We start from the raw sequence: 26,678 nt of genomic DNA, 5'->3' as shown, positions 1-26,678 counted from the left end.
CTGTAGCCCAGGTCAGGCGCTTCTGCCGCTGTTTATGGTTCAAAAGTGGCTTTACCTGGGGAATGCGGCACCTGTAGCCCATTTCCTGCACACGCCTGTGCACGGTGGCTCTGGATGTTTCCACACCAGACTCAGTCCACTGCTTCCTCAGGTTCCCCAAGGTCTGGAATCGGTCCTTCTCCACAATCTTCCTCAGGGTCCGGTCACCTCTTCTCGTTGTACAGCGTTTTCTGCCACATTGTTTCCTTCCAACAGACTTACCATTGAGGTGCCTTGATACAGCACTCTGGGAACAGCCTATTTGTTGAGAAATTTCTTTCTGGGTCTTACCCTCTTGCTTGAGGGTGTCAATGATGGCCTTCTTGACATCTGTCAGGTCGCTAGTCTTACCCATGATGGGGGTTTTGAGTAATGAACCAGGCAGGGAGTTTTTAAAAGCCTCAGGTATCTTTTGCATGTGTTTAGAGTTAATTAGTTGATTCAGAAGTGTGGAGATCAGACTGAAAGAATCCATTGTGTCTTTCTTCTGAAACAGCTGGCTTATTTCAAGATAACTTAAGCAAAGTTGACATTTTCTTTTATGGACGCATTCTTTCTGTGTTGTAACCTTTTACCTACATACCAGAAATTGAATCTTATCTCTAGTATAGACTGTTATTGTATAAGGATGTGAAATATGAGCGCTTGTACGCATGTCTGTAAAATGTTTAACTTTTTTCTATATAAAAGGAGGGGGTACAGCCCAGTGAGTCAGACGTGCTCCTGGGCTTCCCCTGTATATGATCACACAACCTTTGTGCTGCGTGTCATTTCTATGGGATCCCTACCTCTAGTAAGCCAGGGACTGAGAAGGACTTAACATTACTCTGGTGCACCGAACAGGGACCTGAGGTGAGAGTATTTGCTCGAGATTTACCTGCGGATACGGACAACGGAGATCTGGGATAATGGACGGCAAATGAACTGAAAAACCTGGCCAGGTAAGAGACATTATTAGTTCTCTTTTATCTGCCCTGTATTATCCGAAAGATCTCTATGAGCCGTGTCACGCTGGGTTAGTCTAGTAGTGAGTAGATACCTATAAAACTCGGGTTACCATATTGTATAGATTTATGAGTCCTGTCCCTGGCAGTGTGTGAACAGTGTGAAGGTTGTGGTATGTTGTGAAAGAAGAGCAAAAGTGCGTAGAAAAATAAGCCGAAATAGTTGGGGTATAAGCCTTATACATGGAAGTCAGCCTAACTGGGTCATGTGGTTGCGTTCTTCTTCTCCGCCCATGCTTGACTCTTATTAAGTGCTTAAACCTCCTTCATTTCTGGATAAGGTTTGATAGAATGAGCCCAGGACGCGGTTTCATGAGCCTGGGACAAGTATGCTAACTGACACAGAAAGTTTTGTGATCTGTATGGTGTTGCTGAGTCTGTTTGCGTGCATAATAGCACTTAAGTACGTCCTGCATATTAGAAGAAATGGAGCAGACGAGCCTTTCAATATTTTAGCTCCCTAGGAGAGAAGGCAACGAGACGCCACCAACAGAGGAAGTGGTTGTCCAAACGTCACCTAGGGTAGTCATAGCTAATATTGAAAAAGAAAAATGGGAAATAAACAGACAAAAACCGTCTTAGGACAAGTGGAAGGAGCAGATATCATACAGGAAAGATGTGGAAAGATAGTCAGAAGGCAGATTAGGAGGGTAAGAGAAAAATTGGGAATTTCAGAAGCACTTATGTTCAGTACAGAATGGGAAAAACTGAGTAAAGAACGAGGTGGAATTATCAAAGACAATGGGTGGGAAGAAATCATACATTGTATGATAGAGGTCTCAAAAACAGCTAAAGAGGAGAATTGGAAGTACGATCCAGACACTTCCAAATGGATCATGGGGAAGGGAAAAAGTTGTGACATAATCCCGCCACCTTACCTAGATCCAAAAGCCCAATCATTTGTACCATCTGGAAGAGCAGAAGGAGGAAAACAATTTCCAGCCTTGTATCCCAATCTTGGTGGGGTAGGAGGATGGGAATGTTCACACTGTGGACAACAAAATCCAGATTGGAGAAATGATTGCCTAGCCTGTGGTACACCTAGATATGGCGCTGTACTTGCCCCTGTTAGGGTAGTACCAAGACCCTTTAGGGAACCTGGTGCTGATGGGGTAATGAACACCAGATATCATCAGACCAGACAATACTTTCCTTGGTCCCCTGCTGAGGGTATGTCCCTCCTGCATAATGCGCCTGATCCCACTCAATACCCCATAAGGTTTGCGCAGTATATACAACAAATCATGCAGACTCATGCCGGGGTCTGGGCGGACGGGGAAGAATTATGTAGAATGAAAATGTCCCCCGGACTTTTTCAGGAATTATTGACACACCTACAGCCCAATAGACCAGTGGCAGAAGGGGGTGCCTTACAGACAGAAGCATCAGGTACCCAGTTCACAGAGGCATTAATAATTTTCATGAGAGGAAAACAGAGGGAAAGGGGGTCTACAGGTGTGATTATGCAGAAATTTGGGCAAAGTATTGAAGAATATAGTCAAGAACTAGAAAATAGCTTTAGGGATGAAGGATTGGATTTGACTGATGCTTCAGTAAGGAGACTTTTACAAAACAATTAATAGAGGGGCTAGATCCGAAAATCAGAGAAAAATTTAAATCCTCTACTCCAGATTGGAGAACAATTGAACAACCAAATATTGTGAAACAACGATGTTTAGGAATAGTCATGGATATGAGAGAGAATCGTAAGCCTGTTAGAATAGCACAAGCTAATACAGGAGGAAGAGTGAGACACAATTTTCCTTGCCACTACTGTAAAAAGCCAGGTCATTTTCAAAGAGAGTGCAGGAAGAAGTTGGCAGATATAAAGTCAGGCAAATTTGTTCCCAGAAATAACCCTCCCCAAATGGACAACCAGCAGAAATCTACCATCATAGATGGTTCCATACCAGATTCAGATTGACTCGATGTGTTACAAACTTCCCTACCAGCTAGAAGACCTATGATACAGGTGAATGTGGGGGGGAGAGAGATTCCATTTTTGATAGATACAGGTGCAACTTCCTCAATTTTGAATCAAGATTTTCTTCCGAATCCGGAAGATATTTCAGAACAAACAACTTTTGCTGAGGGTTATGATGGGGTAATTCGAACACTGCCATATACTGTGCCCCTAGAGGTCTCATTAGGACCTAAATGTTTTGCATCCAGATTTTTGTATGCCAGAGGTGCCCCAACATGTCTGTTAGGAACTGATGTACTAAAGAAATTAGAAGCTAACATCAAATTTAGGGAAGATGGCACAGTTATGCTGACTATCCCTGATGATGCAGAATCATTAGAACAATATGTCAGAATTCAGGCTTTTGAGGATTATACTGAAGAAAAAGAGTACACTACAGATCTAGATCTCTCAATGGTCCCAGAAACACTGTGGGCACAGGGTGACACTGATGTGGGATTATTGCATATTTCTCCTGTAAAATTATCTGTGCAACCAGGAGCTGTTCTCCCACAGCTCAGACAATACCCTGTGAGTGCCCAGCAGGAACTAGCAATTACAAAACAGATAGAGGAATATAGAGAGAAAGGAGTTTTGGTAGAGATACAATCACCTGCTAACACTCCTCTGTATCCAGTCAAGAAGAGAACTCTTGATAAGGGTTCTATGCCCAAATATCGTATGGTACATGATCTAAGAGAAATAAACAAAGTTCTAGATCCAATCACCCCAGTTGTACCCAATCCTCATACGTTACTATCACAGATACCAGCCAGTTCTCAAGTGTTTACTGTAATAGATCTTTCAAATGCATTTTTCTCGGTTCCTTTACACCAAGACAGTTGGCATTTGTTTGCATTTACATTTAAGGGCAAACAGTTGGCGTGGACACGCCTTCCACAGGGAATGATACACTCCCCTACTCTTTATTCAAATGCCCTACAAACAGTCCTTCAGAGGTTTGAACCTGAACCACAGGTAGTAATTTTACAGTATGTGGATGACCTACTACTTTGCTGCCCAGATCTAGAAACTGCAGAAAGGTCCACTGTGAGTTTACTATGTTTTCTAGAAAAAGAAGGGTGTAAAGTGAATAGACAAAAGCTACAAGTTTGTCAGATCAAAGTGGTCTTTCTAGGTCATTGCATTTCTCAAGGTAAAAAGCATCTTACACCTCAAAGAACTGAAGCAATAAGACAGATGAATGAGCCTAGAAATCATAAACAGCTACGAGCATTTTTAGGAATAGTGTCTCATTGTAGACAATGGATTATACATGCCAGTCAACTAATGCAACCACTGTATGACTGTGTAAAAAGTGAACCTTATTTGTTGACAAAAGAAGGTCAGATTTCGTTCCAACAATTAAAAGATGCCCTTGTTTCAGCTCCAGCGTTAGGGCTACCAGACTACACCAAACCATTTCAGCTTATGGCTGCAGAAGTTGATTCCCATGCTACAGGAGTTCTTACCCAGAAGCATGCAGGGAAACAAAGACCAATTGCATATCTTTCAGCAAGGTTAGATCCCGTAGCTAGAGCAGCGCCAACCTGTGTACGTGTAGTTGTTGCTGTCTCACTATTGTTGGACAAAGCATCAGAAATTGTCCTAGAGTATCCACTCACAGTTCAAACTACGCATGATGTTTATGGGATATTAAACCAGGTCCAACCAAAACACATTTCCATGGCCAGACATTTGCGGCTACAGTGTTCTTTGCTGCTCCCCTCTACTATCACATTTGCAAGGCTTCAGACTCTCAATTTAGCTACACTGCTACCTCTCGAGTCTGAAGGGGGGAATAAGGACACTGATCCACACGCAAATTTTTTCCCTACAGACACACATGATTGTACAGAGCTCATTTTACAAGAAACAGCAGGCTTACCCAATGTATCCGAAACACCACTTCAAAATCCAGATTTAGAGCTGTTTATAGATGGTAGTAGGTTTGCAGATGACACAGGTAACTTCCATACAGGGTATGCAGTTGTGTCAGAATCTGAAACTCTCAAAGCAGAACCACTTCCACCAAAACAGTCTGCACAAGAAGCAGAACTAACAGCATTGATTGAAGCGCTAAAAATAGCTGAGAATCAGACAGCTAATATATACACTGATTCTAGGTATGCACATGGTATTGTGTTTGATTTTGGAGTAATCTGGAGAGCTAGAGGTTACATGACAGCGTCAGGCCAACCTGTAAAACATGCTTCTCTGATCAAACAGATCTTAGAGGCTGCACAAGAAACAAAAGAAGTAGCAGTAATTAAGGTAGCTGCACATGTGAGACTCGACACTTGGGAATCTAGGGGAAATGATAGGGCTGACAAAGCAGCCAAAGCAGCGGCAGTCAAACCCTTACGACAGGTTCATACTGTAAACCTCACAGAAAATACTGAAGATAGACTGAGACAAGCACAGGAAGATGCAGGAGAAGAGGAGAGGGACAGGTGGAAAAAGGAAGGGGCAGAAGAACAAGCAGGAATTTGGAAGAAAGATGGACTAATATGTCTACCTAGAGCCTGGTACCCGATTGTAGTTGGTGGACTGCACCACCCTACTCATGTGTCTGCAAATGCAATGACACTACTGGCAAAGCAAGTCTGGTTGGCTCCAGGTTTTGGCAACTACGCAAGAGACTATTGTGCTGCATGCGTTATATGCCTGGCACATAATCCCGGACAGACGACAAAGACCCCTATGAAGCACCACGTCCGACCTCTCTATCCGTTTCAGCGATTACAAATAGACTTTATCCAGCTGCCAAAAAGTAATGGGTATGAGTATGTGTTGGTGTGTGTGGACATGTTCTCAGGGTGGCCAGAGGCCTATCCAGTTCGGAAGGCTTCAGCTAAAAACACTGCTGTAAAGCTAGTTGCCGAACTGATACCCCGTTACGGTCTCCCTGAAGTGATCGAGTCAGATAGGGGTACTCATTTCACTGGAGAAATATTTCAAAATGTACTGAAAATGTTGGGTGTTGAAAGTCAGTTACACACTCCGTATCATCCTCAAAGTTCTGGTAAGGTGGAACGCATGAATGGAACTTTAAAATTAAAAATACAGAAAGCCATGGCTGAAACAGGAAAGCCTTGGACAGAATGCCTTCCACTGGCCCTTTACTCAATACGCAATACCCCAAGGGGTAAGACTAAACTGTCTCCATATGAAATTTTGTTTGGTAGGACTGCCAATTTAGGATGTTATTTTCCACAGCAACTTGTGTTAAATATTGAGTCATTGACTTCTTATGTGCAAAATCTTCAGAAACAATTAACTAAGGTGCATGCACAAGTTTTTGCTTCCCTTCCAGATCCTGACAACATTGAAGGAAGTCACAAGTTGGAACCAGGTGATCAAGTCTATGTAAAAAGACACACCAGAAAGGCTCTAGAACCAAGGTTTGACGGACCCTTCCAAGTCCTGTTGACAACACCTACATCAGTCAAGCTTGAAGGAAAGGCATCATGGATACATGCAAGCCATTGCAAAAAAGCAGGACAAAACTCATGATATTGATGTTAATAGTATTAACCACGACAAAGGCATGGGAAAGACTAAATTCTCTAACCCCTTTGAACAATAGATTCGTACAACATCATAGAAAATTAGTGCATGACTTGTTAAACAATACACAAACCCTGACAGATTGTTGGATCTGTACCCATTCACCAGTATCAGCCACAAGTATACCTTTTCTAGCAGTTCCCGTATCAGCAGAAGAAATATTCGCTTGGCCTAATTGTTCAGACAAACTGGCCAATAACCAAACTGGTAATGCTAGGCTGTGGAATACTACAATCGCCATACCAATTGTGGGATGGGTAGAATTTCCTTGGTGGCAGGGTAATCTCTCAGGGAGTAATACACATCTACAATATTTAGCATTCAGGGGAGGAAAATGGGTACCTAGGAATAAGACTGGATTAACTGATCTAGGACAGGTCCCCACTGAAAATCTACAGCTCAGTTTCAGTACAACCGTCCCTTCCTCTGATGCCTTCAAACCTGTAGTATTGGAAAGATACATACACAATAGAAATTGGGAACATTCTGAGTTGTTCCCTCAAGGTAATGCAAGTGATTGTACAAGCAAACCGGGGAACCTGGTTTGTAATGAATCTGATGAGTATGACATTTAAATTAAAGGACGTACAACGACTCAGAGATCAGTATGACAAAGATAATGACCAGAATAAGGATAGCTGGTGGTCAGATACCTTTTCTTTTCTTAACCCAGCCAACTGGTTCAGAGGGATCGGTGGGTGGGTTGCTGGGATTATGCAGAGCATAATACATATAGTTATGATTATTGTAGTCATATACGTACTATTCCAGATTGTGCTCAAGGGTAACTCAGTATGCACAGATAAACTTTGTGTAATAGATGCAAGAGTATAAATTAATATTACCGTACTAATTTTTGTTTTTATATTTTAGTATACTGCTAAAGAAGAAAATAATTTGCGATAGAAGAATTAATACTAGATTTGATTCTCTTATTAATAATATAAGTGTGTACATGTGTAATACCAAAAATAAAGGCTTTGTCTTTAGCCCTGCGGTAATAAATAAAAGAATATGTCAAAGGGGGGAATTGTGGAGATCAGACTGAAAGAATCCATTGTGTCTTTCTTCTGAAACAGCTGGCTTATTTCAAGATAACTTAAGCAAAGTTGACATTTCCTTTTATGGACGCATTCTTTCTGTGTTGTAACCTTTTACCTACATACCAGAAATTGAATCTTATCTCTAGTATAGACTGTTATTGTATAAGGATGTGAAATATGAGCGCTTGTACGCATGTCTGTAAAATGTTTAACTTTTTTCTATATAAAAGGAGGGGGTACAGCCCAGTGAGTCAGACGTGCTCCTGGGCTTCCCCTGTATATGATCACACAACCTTTGTGCTGCGTGTCATTTCTATGGGATCCCTACCTCTAGTAAGCCAGGGACTGAGAAGGACTTAACAAGAAGATTAGGGTAATAGGTCGTTTAGAGAACCTTTTCTTGATATGCTAATTTATTGAGACAGGTTTTTTGGGTTATCAGGAGTTGTAGGCCAAAATCATCAGTATTAAAACAATAAAAGACCTGACAAATTTCAGTTGGTGGATAATGAATCTATAATATATGAAAGTTTAATTGTAATCATTACATTATGGTAAATAATGAAATTTAACACTATATGCTAATTTTTTGAGCAGGACCTGTATGTGTACGTGTGGGGGGGGGATAGTGTTTGGTGCAAACTTCTGAAAAGTAAAAGAAAAAAAGCAAATAGGGAAAAAAAATACCTGTGAAAGGAAAAGTCTAAAACAGCAGGCCCTAGCTCTGATAAGTGAACTACGTCACTTATCAAAGTTCGGCACCTGCTGGGTGTGTGAATGGGGATGTGGAAAAAACACCAGGCACGAGAGCTCTGATAAGTGAACCGAGTCACTTATCAAAGTTCGGCGGCGGAGGCGGGGTGCGCGGACGGGGATGTGTAAAAAAAAAAAAAAGAAACGAAAGGCACGGGTTCAGACGCAGTGGCGGGGTGCGCGGACGGGGATGTGGAAAAAAAAAAAAGAAACGAAAGGCACGGGTTCAGACGCAGTGGCGGGGTGCGCGGACGGGGATGTGGAAAAAAAAAAAAAGAAACGAAAGGCACGGGTTCAGACGCAGTGGCGGGGTGCGCGGACGGGGATGTGAAAAAAAAAAAAAAAGAAACGAAAGGCACGGGTTCAGACGCAGTGGCGGGGTGCGCGGACGGGGATGTGGAAAAAAAAAAAAGAAACGAAAGGCACGGGTTCAGACGCAGTGGCGGGGTGCGCGGACGGGGATATGGAAAAAAAAGAAAAGAAACGAAAGGCACGGGTTCAGACGCAGCGGCGGGGTGCGCGGACGGGGATGTGTAAAAAAAAAAAAAAGAAACGAAAGGCACGGGTTCAGACGCAGTGGCGGGGTGCGCGGACGGGGATGTGTAAAAAAAAAAAAAAGAAACGAAAGGCACGGGTTCAGACGCAGCGGCGGGGTGCGCGGACGGGGATGTGGAAAAAAAAAAAAAGAAACGAAAGGCACGGGTTCAGACGCAGCGGCGGGGTGCGCGGACGGGGATGTGTAAAAAAAAAAAAAAGAAACGAAAGGCACGGGTTCAGACGCAGTGGCGGGCGGACGGGGATGTGGAAAAAAAAAAAAGAAACGAAAGGCACGGGTTCAGACGCAGTGGCGGGGTGCGTGGACGGGGATGTGGAAAAAAAAAAAAAAAGAAACGAAAGGCACGGGTTCAGACGCAGTGGCGGGGTGCGCGGACGGGGATGTGGAAAAAAAAAAAAAAAGAAACGAAAGGCACGGGTTCAGACGCAGTGGCGGGGTGCGCGGACGGGGATGTGGAAAAAAAAAAAAGAAACGAAAGGCATGGGTTCAGACGCAGTGGCGGGGTGCGCGGACGGGGATGTGGAAAAAAAAAAAAGAAACAAAAGGCACGGGTTCAGACGCAGTGGCGGGGTGCGCGGACGGGGATGTGGAAAAAAAAAAAAAGAAACGAAAGGCACGGGTTCAGACGCAGCGGCGGGGTGTGCGGACGGGGATGTGTAAAAAAAAAAAAAAAAACGAAAGGCACGGGTTCAGACGCAGTGGCGGGGTGCGCGGACGGGGATGTGGAAAAAAAAAAAAAGAAACGAAAGGCACGGGTTCAGACGCAGCGGCGGGGTGCGTGGACGGGGATGTGGAGGAGAAAAGTGAGCACGAGTGTTGATCGGTGAACTGCGTCACCAATCAACGCTCGGCGGCACTAAGGGGGGTGAAAAAGAAAAGCGAGCACGAGTGTTGATCGGTGAACTGCGTCACCAATCAACGCTCGGCGGCTGCTAAATTTGGGCACGGACGGACGCGGCGCAAAGTGAGGGTGAAGGGGGAAGGGGGGATGGGGGGGGTAAGGGGGGGATGGGGGGGGTAAGAAAGATCGGGGTATCAACACTTACGGTTGTAGTCTCTCTTCTTTCTTCTGTCTTCTTTCTTCTGTCTTCTTTCTTTTGTTTTTTTAGCGAGAATTATGGTGTCACAGGCTACTGTGGCACCACAAGTCTCAGCACAGGAGGGGGATCTGACAGCGTGACCGCTCTGCAGGACCCCTCACCAAGTGTGAGAATTCCTGAAGAGCGGTCAGACAGGTCAGGGACAGGTGACACAGGTCACAGAGCGGTCACACGGTGGCGGGGTGCGCGGACGGGGATGTGGAAAAAAAAAAAAGAAACGAAAGGCACGGGTTCAGACGCAGTGGCGGGGTGCGCGGACGGGGGTGTGGAAAAAAAAAAAAAGAAACGAAAGGCACGGGTTCAGACGCAGTGGCGGGGTGCGCGGACGGGGATGTGGAAAAAAAAAAAAAAGAAACGAAAGGCACGGGTTCAGACGCAGTGGCGGGGTGCGCGGACGGGGATGTGGAAAAAAAAAAAAAGAAACGAAAGGCACGGGTTCAGACGCAGTGGCGGGGTGCGCGGACGGGGATATGGAAAAAAAAGAAACGAAACGAAAGGCACGGGTTCAGACGCAGCGGCGGGGTGCGCGGACGGGGATGTGTAAAAAAAAAAAAAAGAAACGAAAGGCACGGGTTCAGACGCAGTGGCGGGGTGCGCGGACGGGGATGTGTAAAAAAAAAAAAAAGAAACGAAAGGCACGGGTTCAGACGCAGCGGCGGGGTGCGCGGACGGGGATGTGGAAAAAAAAAAAAAAGAAATGAAAGGCACGGGTTCAGACGCAGCGGCGGGGTGCGCGGACGGGGATGTGTAAAAAAAAAAAAAAGAAACGAAAGGCACGGGTTCAGACGCAGTGGCGGGCGGACGGGGATGTGGAAAAAAAAAAAAGAAACGAAAGGCACGGGTTCAGACGCAGTGGCGGGGTGCGCGGACGGGGATGTGGAAAAAAAAAAAAAAAGAAACGAAAGGCACGGGTTCAGACGCAGTGGCGGGGTGCGCGGACGGGGATGTGGAAAAAAAAAAAAAAAGAAACGAAAGGCACGGGTTCAGACGCAGTGGCGGGGTGCGCGGACGGGGATGTGGAAAAAAAAAAAGAAACGAAAGGCATGGGTTCAGACGCAGTGGCGGGGTGCGCGGACGGGGATGTGGAAAAAAAAAAAAGAAACAAAAGGCACGGGTTCAGACGCAGTGGCGGGGTGCGCGGACGGGGATGTGGAAAAAAAAGAAAAGAAACGAAAGGCACAGGTTCAGACGCAGCGGCGGGGTGCGCGGACGGGGATGTGTAAAAAAAAAAAAAAGAAACGAAAGGCACGGGTTCAGACGCAGTGGCGGGCGGACGGGGATGTGGAAAAAAAAAAAAGAAACGAAAGGCACGGGTTCAGACGCAGTGGCGGGGTGCGCGGACGGGGATGTGGAAAAAAAAAAAAAGAAACGAAAGGCACGGGTTCAGACGCAGCGGCGGGGTGCGCGGACGGGGATGTGTAAAAAAAAAAAAAGAAACGAAAGGCACGGGTTCAGACGCAGTGGCGGGGTGCGCGGACGGGGATGTGGAAAAAAAAAAAAGAAACGAAAGGCACGGGTTCAGACGCAGCGGCGGGGTGCGTGGACGGGGATGTGGAGGAGAAAAGTGAGCACGAGTGTTGATCGGTGAACTGCGTCACCAATCAACGCTCGGCGGCACTAAGGGGGGTGAAAAAGAAAAGCGAGCACGAGTGTTGATCGGTGAACTGCGTCACCAATCAACGCTCGGCGGCTGCTAAATTTGGGCACGGACGGACGCGGCGCAAAGTGAGGGTGAAGGGGGAAGGGGGGATGGGGGGGGTAAGGGGGGGATGGGGGGGGTAAGAAAGATCGGGGTATCAACACTTACGGTTGTAGTCTCTCTTCTTTCTTCTGTCTTCTTTCTTCTGTCTTCTTTCTTTTGTTTTTTTAGCGAGAATTATGGTGTCACAGGCTACTGTGGCACCACAAGTCTCAGCACAGGAGGGGGATCTGACAGCGTGACCGCTCTGCAGGACCCCTCACCAAGTGTGAGAATTCCTGAAGAGCGGTCAGACAGGTCAGGGACAGGTGACACAGGTCACAGAGCGGTCACACCGCTGCTGTGACCTGTGATTGGTGGGATCGATGATCACATCGATCCCACCAATCAGGGGAGGCCCTGGTGACGCCGGTGTTGCTAGGCACCAGCCTATGATCGGAGCTCACAGCTCCGGTCATAGGCAGGTTACCGGCAGGTCACCAGCAAGTGACCAGCAGGTGACCGGCAGGTCACCATCAGGGCACAGCGCCGTCATACCGCTGCTGTGCCCTGTGATTGACGCGATCGACGATCACATCGATCGCGCCAATCACACCTGCAGGATCCGGAGCACAAGGAGGCAGGGCACAGGAGAGCAGAGGGGGCTGCGGAGCGCGTTACAGGCAGGGCACAGTGCGGTAACACCGCCGCTGTGCCCTGCGATTGGCGCGATCGATATGATTGTCGATCGCGCCAATCCGGGGGGTTCTGGCCAGTGCCTGGTGTTGCCAGGCACCGGCCCCAGGATCGAGTACATCGGTACTCGATCCTAGCCTGGGACCTCACTGTTTCAGCCAATCTGATTGGCTGAAACAGTGAGAAAGGCTGTGATTCGCTGTTCAGAATTGAACAGCCAATCACAGCGATCGGGAGGCCGGGGGGGCGGCGCCATACCCGAAATGCCGAGGCCATCTTCCGTACGGTAAGATGGCATCGGAATTTTATTGCGATCACCGCGACTTAAGTCGCGGTGTCGCATTAAAGGGCATGACGTACTATCCCGTCGGCGGTCATACGGGCCCACCCCACCTCGACGGGATAGTACGTCAAATGTCGGGAAGGGGTTAAAATCTGCTAACTACTTCTCTACCTTAGATCTCACCAGTGGGTACTGGCAGGTTCCAGTAGCGGAGGCGGACAAAGAGAAGACGGCCTTCACGACACCAATGGGTCTCTGCGAATTCAATTACATGCCCTTCGGATTGTGCAATGCTCCCGGGACGTTCCAGAGGATGATGGAGTGCTGCCTGGGACACATGAACTTCGAAACCGTGCTGCTGTATTTGGATGATGTCATTGTCTTCTCTAAGACCTACGAAGACCATCTGAAGCACCTGGCCGAGGTGTTTGAAGCCCTTTCCAACTTTGGCTTAAAGGTGAAACCGTCCAAGTGTCATCTGCTGAAACCTAAAGTGCAGTACCTGGGCCATGTGGTGAGCGCTGAAGGAGTGGCCCCAGACCCCGACAAGGTCACAGTGATCAAGGACTGGCCAAAGCCCAGTGACCTCCACGAAGTCCGGCAGTTCCTCGGGCTGGTAGGCTTTTACCGGAGGTTCATTAAAGACTTCACCAAGAAGGCCGCACCCTTGCAAAACCTGTTGGTGGGCCAACCAAAGAAGACCAAGGGGAGGAACACCCCTTTTGATTGGAACGAGGAGCTGGAGGAATCCTTCACTTGTTTGAAGTCGGCACTGACGGGAGAAGAGGTACTGGCTTACCCCGAATACGACCAACCGTTTGTGCTGTACACAGATGCCAGCAATGTGGGATTAGGAGCCGTGCTGTCCCAGGTCCAGAAAGGCAAAGAAAGGGTGATCGCTTACGCCAGCAGGAAACTCTGCCCCACGGAAAGGAACCCTGACAACTACAGTTCCTTTAAGCTGGAATTCCTTGCCATCGTCTGGGCAGTGACAGAGAGGTTCAAACACTACCTGGCCTCCGCGAAATTCACCGTCTTCACGGATAACAATCCGCTAACGCATCTGGATACTGCCAAACTCGGGGCCTTGGAACAGCGGTGGATGGCCCGGCTGTCCAACTACGATTTCACCATCAAGTACCGGGCAGGACACAAGAATGCCAATGCCGATGCCTTGTCCCGAATGCCCAATTTGCCAGAGACGGGAGAAGACCCGGAGGCACTTGAAGAGGTGGAGCTGCCTGCATTCCATCGCCCCAAAGCCACTCAGAACTCTCATCATGTGAAGAACAGGCACGGGAACAACCGGATGCCACACTGAATCCCCTGCCCCATCACGGGTGGGCGGAAACCCAGGATGGTGACCCCGCGGTCCGTCGGGTGAAAGAGCTCTTGACGCAGGCAGGGTTGCATCCCGGCCCAGATGATCCACAGGAAACCCAACAGCTGTGGAAGGGGAGAAGCAAACTGTTTATCCATGATGGCAAGCTGTGCAGGAGGAGCATCGACCCACGTACTCATGAATTGGTCTGGCAGATAGTGGTGCCAAGGCGAGATGCGCCCATGGTTCTGGGAGCCTACCATGATGGAGCCAGACACTTCGGGTGGAGGAAGCTAGAGAGGCTACTCTGAGGGAGGTTCTATTGGATTGGCATGAAGAGAGCCATTGAGAAGTGGTGTCGGGAGTGCGGTCCATGTAGCCTACGCAGGAAGGACCGTGGCAGCCAACGGGCTCCCCTGCAGCCTATCATCACCAAACGACCGCTCGAACTGGTCGCGCTGGATCATGTGAAGTTGACACCTAGCCGGTCAGGCTATATCTACGCTCTTACCATCGTAGATCACTACTCCAGATTTTTGGTGGTCGTACCTGTCAAGGATCTAACGGCCAGGACTGCCGCCAAGGCCTTCCAGCAGTACTTCTGTAGGCCCCATGGCTACCCGGAGAAGGTACTGACCGATCAGGGACCAGCATTCGAAGCAGAAGTGTTCCAAGAGTTCTGCCAACTGTACGGGTGTAAGAAGATCAGAACCACACCGTACCATCCTCAAACCAATGGGATGTGCGAAAAGATGAAGCAAGTGGTGATCGACTTATTGAAGACCTTGCCCGTGGAGGAACGGAACCTGTGGCCGACAAAGTTGCCTGACTTGGTGGATATATACAATCACATTCCAGTAAATTCCACCAACTGCACTCCAGCGTACCTGATGCGAGGAAGGTCTAGCCAGTTACCCGTTGATCTGGACATGGGGGTCCTCATCCCTGAAGATACCTCGCCGGATGCAGATTGGGATGCAGAAAGGCAGCGAAGGTACCGAAAAGTACAGGAGTGCATAGAAAGAAGTCTCGCCCAGGCTAGGCAAAAACAAGAAAGGGACTACAACCAGCACGCTCCTGCGATTCCCCTGTCACCTGGTGAGCAAGTACTTAAGCGAAAGAGGAGACTACACAAGCTCGATGACCAATGGGAAGCAGAGCCGTACACCATCCTGCCATCCGATTTCGACAACACGAAGGTCTGTCTCATCAGCAAAGACAGAGGGGAGACCTCGACAGTCGTATCCAGGGATCACCTTAAGGTCTGCCCCGATAAGTTGAGAGAGAGGGACACGGCCCCAGGAATCTCCCCGCCGGTGGAAAAGGAGAAGATGATCCATACCGTCCTTGGTGACTTTCCCCAGTCCTGGACTCAGATAAATCAGGCCATCGTGGTACCTGTTCTAACGTTTCAACAGCCGGACCCACCAGAAGCAATGGTGGTACCAGAACATCCGGCCCCGCAACCTCAACAAGCCCTACCTGAAGATGCCATGTGTTGTGAATTTACTTTTTGCTCCCTCTAGTGGTTACTAGTTTTTTGACTCTGGTTTTTCTGTCATTCCTTTTATCCGCACCTGGGTCGTTAGTTAAGGGTGTTGCTATTTAAGCTCCCTGGACCTTCAGTTCAATGCCTGGCAACGTAGTTATCAGAGCTAGTCTGCTGTGCTCTTGTCTACTGATCCTGGTTCCAGTTATATCAGCTAAGTCCGCTTTTTGCTTTTTGCTATTTTGTTTTGGTTTTGTATTTTTGTCCAGCTTGTTCCAGATATATATCCTGACCTTTGCTGGAAGCTCTAGGGGGCTGGTGTTCTCCCCCCGGACCGTTAGACGGTTCGGGGGTTCTTGAATTTCCAGTGTGGATTTTGATAGGGTTTTTGTTGACCATATAAGTTACCTTTCTTTATTCTGCTATCAGTAAGCGGGCCTCTCTGTGCTAAACCTGGTTCATTTCTGTGTTTGTCATTTCCTCTTACCTCACCGTTATTATTTGTGGGGGGCTTCTATCCAGCTTTGGGGTCCCCTTCTCTGGAGGCAAGAAAGGTCTTTTGTTTTCCTCTACTAGGGGTAGCTAGATTCTCCGGCTGGAGCGTGTCATCTAGAATCAACGTAGGAATGATCCCCGGCTACTTCTAGTGTTGGCGTTAGGAGTAGATATATGGTCAACCCAGCTACCACTGCCCTATGAGCTGGATTTTTGTATTCTGCAGACTTCCACGTTCCTCTGAGACCCTCGCCATTGGGGTCATAACAGTTTGCCAGGCCAGTATTAAATGTTTAATGCATTGCAGAAGAGGGATTATAAGAAAGAAGATTCTGAGTTTTTTTTTTTTTTCTTCTTCCCCTTTACCTCAGAGTGGCTATGCTTGCTGCAGACATGAATGTCCAGACCTTGATTACAAGTGTGGACCAGCTGGCTACTCGTGTGCAGGGCATACAAGACTATGTTATCAGTAATCCTAGGTCAGAACCTAAAATACCGATTCCTGAACTGTTTTCCGGAGACAGGTTTAAGTTTAGGAATTTTGTGAATAATTGTAAATTGTTTTTGTCCCTGAGACCCTGTTCATCTGGAGACTCTGCTCAGCAAGTAAAAATTGTTATTTCGTTCTTACGGGGCGACCCTCAGGATTGGGCTTTTTCGCTGGCGCCAGGAGATCCGGCATTGGCTGATATTAATGCGTTTTTTCTGGCGCTCGGTTTACTTTATGAGGAACCCAATCTTGAGATTCAGGCAGAAAAGGCCTTGCTGGCTATGTCTCAGGGGCAGGACGAGGCTGAAGTGTACTGCCAAAAATTTCGGAAATGGTCCGTGCTGACACATTGGAACGAGTGTGCACTGGCCGCTAATTTTAGAAATGGCCTTTCTGAAGCCATTAAGAATGTTATGGTGGGTTTTCCCATTCCCACAGGTCTGAATGATACTATGGCACTGGCTATTCAAATTGACCGGCGGTTGCGGGAGCGCAAAACCGCAAATTCCCTCATGGTGTTGTCTGAACAGACACCTAATTCGGTGCAATGTGATAGAAAAATCGCAAATTCCCTCATGGTGTTGTCTGAACAGACACCTGATTTAATGCAATGTGATAGAATCCTGACTAGAAATGAGCGGAAAATTCATAGACGCCGGAATGGCTTGTGCTACTACTGTGGTGATTCTACACATGTTATCTCAGCATGCTCTAAACGTATAGCTAAGGTTGTTAGTCCTGTCACCGTTGGTAATTTGCAACCTAAATTTATTCTGTCTGTAACTTTGATTTGCTCACTGTCGTCTTTTCCTGTCATGGCGTTTGTAGATTCAGGTGCTGCCCTGAGTCTTATGGATCTGTCATTTGCTAAGCACTGTGGTTTTACTCTTGAACCATTAGAAAATCCTATTCCTCTTAGGGGTATTGATGCTACGCCATTGGCAGCAAATAAACCGCAGTATTGGACACAGGTTACCATGTGCATGACTCCTGAACACCGCGAGGTGATACGTTTCCTGGTTTTACATAAAATGCATGATTTGGTTGTTTTAGGGCTGCCATGGTTACAGACCCATAATCCAGTCCTGGACTGGAAGGCTATGTCAGTCTCAAGTTGGGGCTGTCGTGGTATTCATGGGGATTCCCTGCCTGTGTCTATTGCTTCTTCTACGCCTTCGGAAGTTCCGGAGTATTTGTCTGATTATCAGGATGTCTTCAGTGAGTCTGAGTCCAGTGCACTGCCTCCTCATAGGGACTGTGACTGTGCTATAGATTTGATCCCAGGCAGTAAATTTCCTAAGGGAAGACTGTTTAATCTGTCGGTACCTGAACATACCGCTATGCGTTCATATATCAAGGAGTCTCTAGAGAAAGGACATATTCGTCCGTCTTCTTCCCCTCTTGGTGCGGGATTCTTTTTTGTGGCAAAAAAGGACGGATCTTTGAGACCTTGTATTGATTATCGGCTTTTAAATAAGATCACTGTCAAATTTCAGTATCCTTTACCGCTGTTGTCTGACTTGTTTGCCCGGATTAAAGGTGCCAAGTGGTTCACCAAGATAGATCTTCGTGGTGCGTACAACCTTGTGCGCATTAAGCAAGGTGATGAATGGAAAACCGCATTCAATACGCCCGAAGGTCATTTTGAGTACTTGGTGATGCCTTTTGGGCTCTCCAATGCGCCTTCAGTTTTTCAGTCCTTTATGCATGACATTTTCCGGAAGTATCTGGATAAATTTTTGATTGTTTATCTGGATGATATTTTGGTTTTTTCTGATAATTGGGATTCGCATGTGGAGCAGGTCAGGTTGGTCTTTAAAATTTTGCGTGAAAATTCTTTGTTTGTCAAGGGCTCAAAGTGTCTCTTTGGTGTACAGAAGGTTCCCTTTTTGGGGTTCATTTTTTCCCCTTCTGCTGTGGAGATGGACCCAGTCAAGGTCCGAGCTATTCTTGACTGGACTCAGCCCTCGTCAGTTAAGAGTCTACAGAAGTTCTTGGGTTTCGCTAACTTCTACCGTCGTTTTATCGCTAATTTTTCTAGCATTGTGAAACCTTTGACGGATATGACCAAGAAGGGCTCCGATGTAGCTAACTGGGCTCCTGCTGCCGTGGAGGCTTTCCAGGAGTTGAAACGCCGGTTTACTTCGGCGCCTGTTTTGTGCCAGCCCGATGTCTCACTTCCCTTTCAGGTTGAGGTGGATGCTTCAGAGATTGGAGCAGGGGCCGTTTTGTCGCAGAGAGGCCCTGGTTGCTCTGTTATGAAACCTTGTGCCTTTTTCTCTAGGAAGTTTTCGCCTGCCGAGCGAAATTATGATGTGGGCAATCGGGAGTTGTTGGCCATGAAATGGGCATTTGAGGAGTGGCGTCATTGGCTCGAGGGTGCTAAGCATCGTGTGGTGGTCTTGACTGATCACAAAAATCTGATGTATCTCGAGTCTGCTAAACGCCTTAATCCGAGACAGGCCCGCTGGTCATTGTTTTTCTCCCGCTTTGATTTTGTTGTCTCGTATTTACCAGGTTCAAAGAATGTGAAGGCCGATGCTCTTTCTAGGAGCTTTGTGCCTGATGCTCCTGGAGTCGCTGATCCTGTTGGTATTCTTAAAGATGGAGTTATCTTGTCAGCTATTTCTCCGGATCTGCGACGTGTGTTGCAGAGATTTCAGGCTGATAGGCCTGAGTCTTGTCCACCTGACAGACTGTTTGTCCCGGATAAGTGGACCAGCAGAGTCATTTCCGAGGTTCATTCCTCGGTGTTGGCAGGTCACCCGGGAATTTTTGGCACCAGAGATCTGGTGGCCAGGTCCTTTTGGTGGCCTTCCTTGTCAAGGGATGTGCGGTCATTTGTGCAGTCCTGTGGGACTTGTGCTCGAGCTAAGCCTTGCTGTTCTCGTGCCAGCGGTTTGCTCTTGCCCTTGCCTGTCCCGAAGAGACCTTGGACACATATCTCCATGGATTTCATTTCTGATCTTCCGCTATCCCAGGGCATGTCCGTTATCTGGGTGATATGTGATCGCTTCTCAAAGATGGTCCATTTGGTTCCTTTGCCTAAGCTGCCTTCCTCTTCCGATCTGGTTCCTGTGTTTTTCCAGAACGTGGTTCGTTTGCACGGCATCCCTGAGAATATTGTGTCAGACAGAGGATCCCAGTTCGTTTCCAGATTCTGGCGATCCTTTTGTAGTAGGATGGGCATTGATTTGTCGTTTTCGTCTGCTTTCCATCCTCAGACTAATGGACAGACGGAGCGAACCAATCAGACTTTGGAGGCTTATTTGAGGTGTTTTGTCTCTGCTGATCAGGACGATTGGGTGACATTCTTGCCGTTGGCTGAGTTTGCCCTTAATAATCGGGCTAGTTCCGCCACCTTGGTTTCGCCTTTTTTCTGCAACTCTGGTTTCCATCCTCGCTTTTCTTCGGGTTATGTGGAGCCTTCTGACTGTCCTGGGGTGGATTCTGTGGTGGATAGGTTGCAGCGGATCTGGAATCATGTGGTGGACAACTTGAAGTTGTCACAGGAGAGGGCTCAGCGCTTTGCCAACCGCCGCCGCGGTGTGGGTCCCCGACTACGCGTTGGGGATTTGGTATGGCTTTCTTCCCGCTTTGTTCCTATGAAGGTCTCCTCTCCCAAATTTAAACCTCGTTTTATTGGGCCTTACAAGATATTGGAAATCCTTAATCCTGTATCTTTTCGTCTGGATCTTCCTGTGTCGTTTGCTATTCACAATGTATTTCATAGGTCCTTGTTGCGGCGGTACATTGTGCCTGTAGTTCCTTCTGCTGAGCCTCCTGCTCCGGTGTTGGTTGAGGGCGAGTTGGAGTACGTGGTGGAGAAGATCTTGGATTCTCGCCTCTCCAGGCGGAGGCTTCAGTACCTGGTCAAGTGGAAGGGCTATGGTCAGGAGGATAATTCCTGGGTGGTCGCCTCTGATGTTCATGCGGCCGATTTAGTTCGTGCCTTTCATGCCGCTCATCCTGATCGCCCTGGTGGTCGTGGTGAGGGTTCGGTGACCCCTCACTAAGGGGGGGGTACTGTTGTGAATTTACTTTTTGCTCCCTCTAGTGGTTACTAGTTTTTTGACTCTGGTTTTTCTGTCATTCCTTTTATCCGCACCTGGGTCGTTAGTTAAGGGTGTTGCTATTTAAGCTCCCTGGACCTTCAGTTCAATGCCTGGCAACGTAGTTATCAGAGCTAGTCTGCTGTGCTCTTGTCTACTGATCCTGGTTCCAGTTATATCAGCTAAGTCCGCTTTTTGCTTTTTGCTATTTTGTTTTGGTTTTGTATTTTTGTCCAGCTTGTTCCAGATATATATCCTGACCTTTGCTGGAAGCTCTAGGGGGCTGGTGTTCTCCCCCCGGACCGTTAGACGGTTCGGGGGTTCTTGAATTTCCAGTGTGGATTTTGATAGGGTTTTTGTTGACCATATAAGTTACCTTTCTTTATTCTGCTATCAGTAAGCGGGCCTCTCTGTGCTAAACCTGGTTCATTTCTGTGTTTGTCATTTCCTCTTACCTCACCGTTATTATTTGTGGGGGGCTTCTATCCAGCTTTGGGGTCCCCTTCTCTGGAGGCAAGAAAGGTCTTTTGTTTTCCTCTACTAGGGGTAGCTAGATTCTCCGGCTGGAGCGTGTCATCTAGAATCAACGTAGGAATGATCCCCGGCTACTTCTAGTGTTGGCGTTAGGAGTAGATATATGGTCAACCCAGCTACCACTGCCCTATGAGCTGGATTTTTGTATTCTGCAGACTTCCACGTTCCTCTGAGACCCTCGCCATTGGGGTCATAACAGCCATGCCAACCGTTGAACCGGCAAATCCTCCCTCTGCTATCGGTGAATCTGCTGTACCCACTGTTGATAGCAGCAGCTCTGAGAGCCCCAACCTGCCAGTGCTACCCAGACTCACTAGAAGTGTAGCTAGAAGACAGTGCACTACACCAGCGGTAGCAAGCATAGCGGGCCCTGTTAGGCCAATAGCAACCCCTGCGCTGCGAAGGTCCACACGCAGCACTCAAAATCAAACTCCCCTCCGCTACAAAACTTGGAGGTATTAATAAGGGCTGCTATTTAGTTGAAAATGTTTGTGTGCATATCTTTTGTTACAGGTTTTAAAATGGACAATAGAGTAATGGACGGTGAATTGCTCAAAAACTTTCAAAAGGGGGACCCCTTTGTTTACCCGGGGTCCCCGCTGTTTCAACCACTGAACTGAGAGTCATAAACTGTGCATGACCTAACTTTCGCAACGTTCAAGAGTCCTCACCTCCCCTAAAGGGAAGCACTGTTATGTTTAATTGTTTATGTTATTTCAGAATTTTGTGTGTTTTCTGTTAACATGTATTGTTGTTCTTGTTTTCCCAGTCCGGGAGTACTGGATTTAACCGGGGGGGAGTGCAGCGCCCCAGAGTCCTGGTCGTTGCAGTAATGTCGCTCTGCCACTAAGGGGAGTGATATTACGTCTGATTGCACTAAAGGAGTTTCTCTGACCAGGTAACACTCACACTACACTTCACACTCCGGCCACCAGGGGGGGTGGTTCTATCTAGTAGGCCACTCCTCACACTCTGGTAAAACTGGGGGTTGGACAGGAAGACAGGGAGAGAAGTAGCTGGGAAGAGCTAGTGAGAGGACCTGTCAGGGATGGGATCCTGGCAGACTCCTCAGAGCAGAACAAACCTGTGAACAACGGGAATACAGTAAAGAGGAATTAGGACCAGAAGGAGTCGTGCTGTTAGACCGAGGCAACATCCTTCTGAGGCGAATAAAAAATAAAAAATACCCAGAAATTTTAATGAAAAACCAGCACTGTCAAAAACAGGCATAACACATACTCCAACAAGGATATTTTACACAAGCGAGAAAGGAGTACCAAATCACCCATAGAAGTTAAAAGGTAACATTTATTTATAAATGAATCTAAAATCATACAATATGCAATATAATACACGATAATATAAAACATATATTTATAGACATAGAATTGTGAAGGACACCGACAAAACCAACCACTTTACAAAGTGTACACAGGACCCTATATATCTGGTAATGCAGTGCATATAGCAACATATAGCATTAGTCGAAGGGACAGATCCAGGGAAAACCACATAGATCACCACAATTGTGGTCCAAAACTAAGTATCCCAGACTAAGTGTACTATGTGCCAATCATATATATAGATATCTCACCCAGACGGATCCGTGTGTGTGGTCAGACGTAGCCCCAATGCGCATTTCGCGTAAGCTTCTTCAGGGGGCCGGAACGCCGAGCAAGTAAGAGACTTTAAGTACTACTGCAAACCACGGCCGGACAGCCAATTATAGGTTGGCTGTCCCACTTAACACCTAAGCAGACAACGGAGGCAGCTGTGGGAGAGGGGCGACTCTAGGGTCCCGGAAGAACTCCAGGCCTACCCCGTCATACGGGTGCGTCCTACCATATCATCTGGGGGACAGAGAGAACGAATATCAGAGACAGACAGAAACAGTTGTGAGGACTATCCCGGGAGCTCAGCAGGGAAGGACTACAACACACAGCGCTAGAAGGTAGACACTGATTCCCACCTGTAAAGGGAACTCCTGATGTGCCTTTGGACCGGCCGGTCTCGGACAGCCCTGTTGACAGCGCTCTGGACTGAGGACTCTAAAACCTTCAGTAAAGAGGTAAAGAGACTACAACCTGGTGTCCTCGTTATTTACTGCGACCGGCACTTCACAACTACACCATCATTCACCACTACTCTTTCACCGGATGCCCCTCACTGACCAGCAGGGTCACGGACCGGGTCTAGCCACCGTGACAACCCCAGAGCAGAGACTCAGAGGCCCGGTACCGGGTACCCCTCGGCCCTGCGGTAGCGGGGGCGCCGCACATACAGCGGGTCCGCCTGCTCAGGATAGTGTCCGGTTCTTTAGGCCTTAGCACAGACCAGCACAAAGGAGATCCACACATCTCCAGCTCCAGACACTGAATGACACACTCGGCCTCCATTTCAACTGCCAAGCTATGCCCTTGTTGGTTGGGATATGTGAGCAGTCATTCCCACCCATCTCTTATGACTGCTCATAAAACCCAGCCCTGGAATGGCCTGATAAATCTCTCAGCACTATATGTCCTGGAGCATGCTTCTGAGCTCCCATCACCGCAGCTAATAGCTGCGATGACACATATCTCCCCTCAAGGACTCGTCCGGCGGCCATCTTACATACCCCCCTCTGCTCAAAGCCAAGGGGCTTGGCACCTTCTGCCAACAAACAGTGGAATCTCGACAGAGCGTCAGCATTGCCGCACAGTTTCCCTGGCCTATGCTTCACATTGAAGTTAAAATCCTTATGTGCTAGAAACCACCTGGTCACTCGGGCATTGTTCCCTTTCTTATCCCACATCCACTTCAGTGGGGCATGGTCTGACACTAGACTGAACTTCCTGCCTAAAAAGTACCTTAGAGTGTCCAATGCCCACTTGATGGCTAAACATTCCTTCTCCACTATGGAATAATTTTTCTCGCAGGATTACAACTTCTGGCTAAGATACATTATGGGGTGCTCTTCCCCGTTCACCTCTTGAGATAAGACAGAGCCCAGCCTGACATCCAACGAGTCTGTCTGGACGCACAAACTACTTGGGGAAATCGGGTGCTACCAGCACCGGCTGTTTACACAGGGCCAGCATCAGTTCCTGAAACTCCATCTCAGCTTCTGGAAACCACTTAGCCATAGCTAACTTTGTCCCTTTAAGGAGGTCTGTCAGCTACCATGGCGAAGTTTGGGATAAACCGGCGGTAATAGCCCACAATGCACATGAACGTCCTGACCTGCTTCTTTGAGAGGGGCTGTGGGCAACCCTAGATTGCTTCAACTTTATTCTAGAATATCCGATGCGTTAGAATCGGGCTACCGTCTAGTATCTTATAAGAATTGTTATTGGAGAGATATCCTTCAAAAGAAATGAAGGAAAAGAAAGAGAGGGAGAAGACAAACAACAGCTGTATCTAAGGGTAGTAATAAACGCATAAATAAGTGATAACAGAGGTGTAGTAGAAAAACTCTCACCTTCTAGGGCTGTGCAATGGCAGGCGTATACAAATAATCCGAATGTGTGCAGCCTGTCCTGCTGCCTCCTAGTCTTCCTCCAAACAAGATTCCAGGGGCGGAAACATGTTACAAAGCTCAAAGATCACTGGAATGATCCGACACTGCTAAACGTATATTTTATATGTAAGACCACTGGTTATCGAAAAAAGTGGTTTTATTGAAGCAATAAAAAATAATAAAATCCAATGCTTTTTGGCTACATTTAGCCCTCATCAGGTATTTAGCTGACTATTAGGATGCATGAATTTGTATACATGTCAATTTGGAAGTAGGAATGTGTCAACTCAATGAATACTCTTATTTTTTGCATATTTTTCTTTTTATTTGTATATCAATATACAGGCAATCCCCGGCGTCACGGTTGAGATCGGTTCTGTAGGTTTCTTCATAACTCGAATTTGTATGTAAGTTGGAACAGGGCTGGCACAGAAAAAAAACAAAACAATACTAACCTGATTGCCGACCTGTCTGGCCGCCTGGCCATTTGCTGTTCACTTTCTGGTCCGCTTCCTGCTGCCATAGAGCGTCGTATCTGTGTCTTCTTCATCATAGTCCAGGACATATCATTAGCATAATGGATCCAATTCTATCACATGAGAGAATCCTCGCTCTTGTGACCCCAGTAGGAGAGCGTAAGGTCTGTTTGGTTTGGCCGCCGTACTGAAGACCACATTTACAATCGATCACATAGATGATAAAATCTGAACTGCACAATAATGCTGATTTTCTGTAATTCATTTCCACGCAAAATGTCATCTCCTCCGGGACCTGCTCAGGCAATGTCTTCTCCTGTCATTAGGTGCCACCATATTCATTCTGCAAGTGGCGCTGTGATGGAAGAGACATCGGAACCAGTCATTGGGATTGGGGTGGCTTGGACCTATAGTACCGTCCAGTCTGGCAGTACGGATGTGTGTACTCTCCAGCTGGAGCAATCCGGTCCAATGCTTCAGACCACTGGAGAGCACCACACCCTACTTAAGGTACCGTCACATTAAGCGACGCTGCAGCGATATAGACAACGATGCCGATCGCTGCAGCGTCGCTGTTTCATCGTTGTGTGGTCGCTGGAGAGCTGTCACACAGACAGCTCTCCAGCGACCAACGATGCCGAAGTCCCCGGGTAACCAGGGTAAACATCGGGTTACTAAGTGCAGGGCCGCGCTTAGTAACCCGATGTTTACCCTGGTTACCAGTGTAAATGTAAAAAAAAACAAGCACTACATACTTACATTCCGGTGTCTGTCGCGTCCCCCGGCGTCCGCTTCCCTGCAATGTGTAAGCGCCGGCCCTAAAGCAGAGCGGTGACGTCACCGCTGTGCTTTGCTTTACGGCCGGCACTGACACACTCAGTGCATGAAGCTCTGAGCAGCAGCGCGGACGCCAGGGGACGTGACAGACATCAGAAGGTGAGTATGTACTGTTTTTTTTTTTACTTTTACAATGGTAACCAGGGTAAATATCGGGTTACTAAGCGCGGCCCTGCGCTTAGTAACCCGATATTTACCCTGGTTACCATTGTAAAACATTGCTGGCATCGTTGCTTTTGCTGTCAAACACAACGATACACGCCGGTCTGACGACCAAATAAAGTTCTGGACTTCTAGCTCCGACCAGCGATATCACAGCGGGATCCAGATCGCTGCTGCGTGTCAAACACAACAATATCGCTATCCAGGATGCTGCAACGTCATGGATCGCTATCGTTATCGTTGTTAAGTTGTTCAGTGTGAAGGTACCTTTAAGCTCCATCAGATTACTGGAAGCTGCCAGATAAAGCCTTGTGCTCCTCTGATTTAGCCGTGTGAGTTTGACTCTTGTTTTGTTTGAAGTTTCCTGTTTTGACCTTGGTCTTCTTACTGACTACTCCTCCTCTTGGTTCAGACCCAGCTGCCTGATCATTGATGCCAGCTGCACCATTGGCCAGCAGCTAACTACGTGGCCCCAACCCAGCGTCTCCTTTGTAAGTCCAGATCCTTGCACAGGGTTTAAAGGGCAAAGGCCAGGATAACCCTTGGAATCTGATAAATAGAATGGCCAAAACTAAGCTTGCCCATGGTGGCCATATTTAGCAATTACAAGGGCCACTGGGTGACATTTTTCAGAATTGTAG

The 26,678-nt window shown here is 47.4% G+C and overlaps 1 protein-coding gene across 1 annotated transcript in view; it reads right to left on the bottom strand.

Annotated features, from left to right (window-relative positions):
* The window catches only part of LOC143804636 (ornithine decarboxylase-like), an 82,738-nt gene extending 58,130 nt beyond the window's left edge, over nt 1–24,608 (bottom strand). Inside the window, exon 1 of the mRNA XM_077282925.1 lies at nt 24,524–24,608. The gene's annotated coding sequence lies outside the window, so the exon portion shown is untranslated. The remainder of the gene's footprint in view (nt 1–24,523) is intronic.
* Nucleotides 24,609–26,678: the final 2,070 nt, after the last annotated feature.

This window comes from Ranitomeya variabilis, chromosome 1 (assembly GCF_051348905.1).
Source record: "Ranitomeya variabilis isolate aRanVar5 chromosome 1, aRanVar5.hap1, whole genome shotgun sequence".
NCBI classification, from domain to species: domain Eukaryota; kingdom Metazoa; phylum Chordata; class Amphibia; order Anura; family Dendrobatidae; genus Ranitomeya; species Ranitomeya variabilis.
The sequence above is the reverse complement of the archived record's forward strand: the minus strand, read 5'-3'. Positions and strand labels throughout refer to the sequence as shown.